This window comes from Labeo rohita, chromosome 24, assembly GCF_022985175.1.
Source record: "Labeo rohita strain BAU-BD-2019 chromosome 24, IGBB_LRoh.1.0, whole genome shotgun sequence".
Lineage (NCBI taxonomy): Eukaryota > Metazoa > Chordata > Actinopteri > Cypriniformes > Cyprinidae > Labeo > Labeo rohita.
The window spans coordinates 18,570,099-18,576,098 of record NC_066892.1 but is presented as its reverse complement, the minus strand read 5'-3'; the positions used below and the strand labels follow the sequence as shown (position 1 = coordinate 18,576,098).

General features: G+C 35.1%; 1 long non-coding RNA gene across 1 annotated transcript in view; it reads left to right on the top strand.

Moving 5' to 3' along the window:
- Positions 1-3,244: 3,244 nt before the first annotated feature.
- Positions 3,245-6,000, top strand: part of LOC127156054 (uncharacterized) — a 49,339-nt gene continuing 46,583 nt past the window's right edge. The window contains exon 1 of the long non-coding RNA XR_007825672.1: positions 3,245-3,330. This is a non-coding gene — a long non-coding RNA (uncharacterized LOC127156054). The remainder of the gene's footprint in view (positions 3,331-6,000) is intronic.

The window sequence follows — 6,000 nt, the reverse complement described above, 5'->3', positions numbered from 1 at the left end:
AATATGCATTATTAAAAACTTAATTTGGACAACTTTAAAGGCAATTTTCTCAATGTTTTGATTTTTTTGCACCCTCAGATTCCATATATTCAAATAGTTGTATCTTGATCAAATATTATCATGTCCTGACAAACCATATATCAGTGTATAGCTTATTTATTCAGCTTTCAGGTGATGTATAAATCTCAATTTTGAAAAATGTACCCTTATGACTGGTTTTGTGGTCCATGGTCACAAATAACTAACTTACTAACTATATAAATAAAATTATATATATATATATATATATATATATATATATATATATATATATATATATATATTATTTATTCAGCTTTCAGGTGATGTATAAATCTCAGTTTTGAAAAATGTACCCTTATGACTGGTTTTGTGGTCCATGGTCACAAATAACTAACTTACTAACTATATAAATAAAATTATATATATATATATATATATATATATATATATAATTATATATATATAATATATATAAAATATATATAAATATATATATAAAATATATTATATATTATAAATATTATATATATATAAAATGAATATATATATATATATATATATATATATATATATATATATATATATATATTCATTTTTAGTTGTTATTTGAGTTATTTAATTATTTATTATATATATATATATATATATATAAACTCAAATAACAACTAAAAATGAAAAAGGCATAGTTTTGTCGTTATGAACATGATTCGACTTGAACTCATCTTTACTTTTATAACGTTATATAAAAGTACGTTATATCTAAAACGTATTACGCAGACGTGCGTACACACTCATTGTTAAGGAATCGAATTTTAAATCGGATCTTTTCCCTGAATCAGTTGCACGTGTTCACAAAACCAGAACGATTCGTTCCCGAATATAACTGAATCAGTATGAATGATTCTCAAGTCACTGACTCATTGAACACTCTAGGACAGGTCCGATTCGCAACTTATAGTAAAATCGTTTGGACTGAAGCGATGATTGTGCAGAAACATCATAAACAGCAATATAGTCCACACATTACTTCAGCAGAGCGTGAAATATACCGCGCGTGGATGTACGTCCAGACGTTATGGCGTCGTCTGAATCGGTTCTTTGAAACGAACTATTCGAAGTTGTAAGGAGACGATCGAACTAATTCGGACTAAAGTTACCCATCAACCGACAGCACTAGAAGAACGCAAACACGCACTTTCATTCCTTTCAACTTGAGGGAAACGTTACCGGGCTGTGACGACTATTTATTGTTCGTGAGGTTAGAGCGAGGGAAAAGGACATCACTCATAGTGGTATAAAGTCATTACGACCTCCTCGATATGCTCAACATCATAAGCCCCAGCCACCCCCATATTCCTCCCTTGTATTTACCCTGCATCCGGAGTCGGAGCGTGTTGATAAATGAGGAGAGGGCGTCCAGGGACTCTCTCCGTTAAGGACCGTGCCGCGCGATTTATGACGGCGCTCTCGCAGACTTCACGATGATTAATATGGCTCCTCCGTCCACCGCGGCAGATCGGGCGCAGGCGCTGCACTCCACGAGCGCCAGTCGGGCTGTTTGGACAGGCAGATAACATCAAAGCGGCCTGCTGCTAGTGTTAAGAAAATACTGCATTCTGGGTCAGCGCAAATGAATCCACAAGGAGCACGAAACTGTTTTAATGACAGTCTCATCTATGTATTATCACTTGTGCGCAGATTGGAACGGAGAGGCATTTGCAAATGTTTTTTTTTTTCTCACTTGGCACGATAATGATTTCAGTTTATTAATGTACTGTAAACTCCACCTGTAGAAATTGTCATTTTTACAACTGTAAACAAACAAAAGCCACAAACAGCCACAGTCCTGACATTGGTTTGGAGGACAACCCGTCTAATTTTCACTGTTTTTTTGTTTTTTTTTTTTTTTTTTTTTTTTTTTTTTTTTTGAAGTCCTGACTTAAAATGTGAGTAAAATTTAACATAGGCTACTTTAAGAGACTTCAATGTTTTAATCTTAAATTATAACTTATATGTGAATTATAAAGCTATGAAAACAGGATTCTGCCATATATATATATATATATATATATATATATATATATATATGTACACTAGTCAACATTTGAAGTGTATTAAAACCTTTCACCAAAGTTGTCCTAAAACCAAAACAATACCTGTTCTTGTCTTAGAACAACTTTGATGAACTTTTTTGATCCACTTGAAATGTTGACTACTATATATATATATATATAATCATGCTTTGGTTATGATTTCAACTTATCTCATTTATGACAGTATGTCATAAATTATGATCTGTGTCTCAATATAGACTAAAGTCATAATTATGTCTTTTTAAATATCTTTATAATATTTTTTTCCTCATTTGTAACTTAATATGTAATAATTTCAACTTTTAATCTCATGATTTACCAAAGTATGATTTTTTTTATGTGGTTCAGATGTTCTTCTATATAAAGCTGTTTTTTCTTTCTTTCTTTTTTTAAATGTTGCCTGATTCGTCAGTCATGGTATTTCTCTGTTTTACTTTCTGATGGTCTTTATAGCAGTGATGGTAGGTTTTTTTTTCTTTTTTTTGGAGCCAGTCTAACAACTATCCTGAGCTATGATGTCAAAGAAAGCAGAAAGAGAAAAAAGTCAATTTTACTCTTTTTATAGCCTTTTTATTGCCAAAAATGGTTGGAATACACGTATTTTTCAAAGTCTGTCATGTAAAGATGTTGCTTGCAGTTATAGCAGCTATAGGCAGGATCTACTAGAGGTCTCTGAAAATTACTTCAACTCAGCTAATTAATATGTATGAGCTCAGTCTCTGCCTTGTAAAGTCACAACCCACCCATCTTTGGCCCCCACTTTAAAATGCATTAGAATTGAAAACATAAAAATGTCCATAATTTGTTCTTTACTTCTCTACTCTACTTCTGAACAGCATCATGCTCAGTATACTGCAATGAGGAAAAAAGGCATTTATCTGGATAAAAAAAAATAATAATAATAATTTTAGTACATTTATTAATCTACACAAGACAAATAAGCACTAATTTCCACATTTTTTTCCCCCACTGGTTCTTCATATATTTATACACAGTTTGAAACGAGACAAATATATGCATGTTCCTTTCCATTTCCACTGGCAAGGCTGCAGGTGAACAAGCTCTAAACATCTAAACATTCACACCTGCTCCATTGATCAGTTTTGTTTCTGACAGGTGTGGCCAGAGGTGATAGAACCAGTGTTTGATCTCACCACGATGGTCAGGAGAGCAATCGTAGACTGAGGCCATGCTGTCAATATCCTGATCTTCTCAGGTAAGAACATTCCCAGTCACCACATCACCCACCTCAGCCATTAATGACCCTTCAAATGTGCTCAGAGTCTTGCTGGCATTTTTGTTGTGGTTGAGTTGCTGCCTAAAGGAACAGTTTACTCAAAAATGAAAATCTGCTAAAATGTACTCACCCTCAGGCCATCCAAGATGTACAGTTGAAGTCAAAAGTTTACATATGCCTTGCAGAATGTGCAAAATTTTATTTGTTTTACCAAAATAAGAGGGATTATAAAAATGCATGTTATTTTTTATTTAGTACTGACCTGAATAAGAGATTTCACGTAAAAGACATTTACATATAGTCCACGAGAAAATAATAGTTATATAAATTAAAATGACCTCGTTCAAAAGTTTACATACACTTGATTCTTAATACTGTTGTTACCTGAATGATCCACAGCTGTGTTTTTTTGTGTAGTGATAGTTGTTCATGAGTCCCTTTTTTGTCCTGAACAGTTAAACTGCCCACTGTTTCTCAGAAAAATCCTTCAGGTCCCATTCTTTGGTTTTTCAGCATTTTTGTGTATTTGAACCCTTTCCAACAATGACTGTATGATTTTGAGATCCATCTTTTCACACTGAGAACAACTCAGGGCTCATATGTAACTAATACAGAAGGTTTAAACGGTCACTGATGCTGTAGAAGGAAAAACAATGTAATAAGAACCTGGGGTGAAAACTTTTGAACAGGATGAAGACGTGTACATTTTTCTTATTTTTTTCATTTAGTATTGCTCTTCAGAAGCTGCAGATACTTACATGTTCCCAGAAGACAAAATTAGTTCAATTTGCCCTGATCTTCAAATTCAAAAAGTTTTCACCCCCTTAATGCATTGTGTTTCTTTCTGGAGTGTCAGTGAGCGTTTGAACCTTCTGTAATAGTTGCGTATGAGTCCCTAAGTTGTCCTCAGTGTGAAAAGATGAATCTCAAAATCATACAGTCATTGCTGGAAAGGGTTCAAATACACAAAACCAAAGAATTTGTGGGACCTTAAGGATAAGGACCTTAAGGAAGAACAGTGAGCAGTTTAACTGTTCAGGACAAACAAGGGACTCATAAACAACTATCACTAAACAAAAACACAGCTGTGGATCATTCAGGTAACAACAGTATTAAGAATCAAGTGTATGTAGAATTTTGAATGAGGTCATTTTTTTATAAACTCAACTATTATTTTCTCTTGTTCTTATATGTGAATGTCTTTCATGTGAAATACCTTATTCAGGTCAGTACTAAATAAAAAATAACATACATTTTGTATGATCCCTCTTATTTTGGTACAATAGATTCTGCAAGGTGTATGTAACCTTTTGACTTTAACTGTAGATGAGTTTGTTTCTTCATCAGAGCAGATTTGGAGAAATGTATCATTGCATCACTTGCTCAGCAATGGATCCTCTGTAGTGAATGGGTGCTGTCAGAACGAGAGTCACAGCTGATTAAAAACATCACAATAATCCACAAGTAATCCACACAACTCCAGTCCATTATTTAACATCTTCAATAGTGTAAAAAGTTTAGTAATAACAACATATATATCATCTATCCATAATATTGCTTTCTTCAGTGAAAAAGTTGCTTTGTCTGAATCAGGAGAGAAATATGCACAGTGGATTTTGAAGTGAGAAGTGAGGATTTTGATGTTGGACTGGAGTCTTGGATTATTGTGATGTTTTATCAGCTGTTTGGACTCTAATTCTAAAGGCACCCATTTGCTACAGTGGATCTACATTTCTCCAAATCTGTTCTGATGAAGTAATCTACATCTTAGATGGCCTAAAAGTGAGTACATTTTCAGGAAATTTTCATTTTTATTGGCTGAACTACTCCTTTAAATACCCATAACGTTTGAAAGGTATAAGTCAAATCATATTTCATAAATTACTTGCACAATCATACTTGGAATTCTTGATGGTTGACGCTCTGGAAACACGGAGGGGATGTGGGGTGGAATTGGTGCTGCGTGCTTCCACTCCAGCTCTGGTATGTCATTAAAAGCAACACACACTTCCTAAACCTACTGATGGAAGACTTCTCCTTTTCCCTTTCTTACCACTACTTATAGCCTCTACTTAAGTATGCCAATTTAGCTGAATTCATGAAATCAATGGCTCACTGTTAGCTGCCCATTGATGTAGAACTACGGCGGTGACTGCCCTTTCCCATGCTTCCATCCCGGGACCTCTGCGGCCCACAAACAGAGGGAACACCTGTTTGCAGTGAGCCCAGTCCCCCAGCACCTGAAATCTTAGCAATGGCTCAGGCTATTGAGAGGCAGCCGCACGATAAGCCCGCCCCAGAGATGGACGGCGGAAACTCGATAATGAAAGGGGATGCCTAATAGATGAATCTGGAGCAATTTGCCAAAACACGCCCTGCCTTTCTCAGGAAAATTATCCACACTTGCAATAGGAAGGCCATTGTCTTGGGAGAGTTTGTGCTTTATCTGTGTATTCATTATCTGTATTACAACAGCATAATAGGCCGCTGGTTGGAGAGGAAGGCGCGCATGTTTCGAACGGCGGGGGAGCACTGACGTAAAATTATAAGTAGCTTTGCTGTCATTGGCATAAATCAGTGTTATTATATCTGGTGGGAAAACCCCAGGTTTCCTGCCGAAATACCTTCAGCTTGAAAGACTAAATCCTA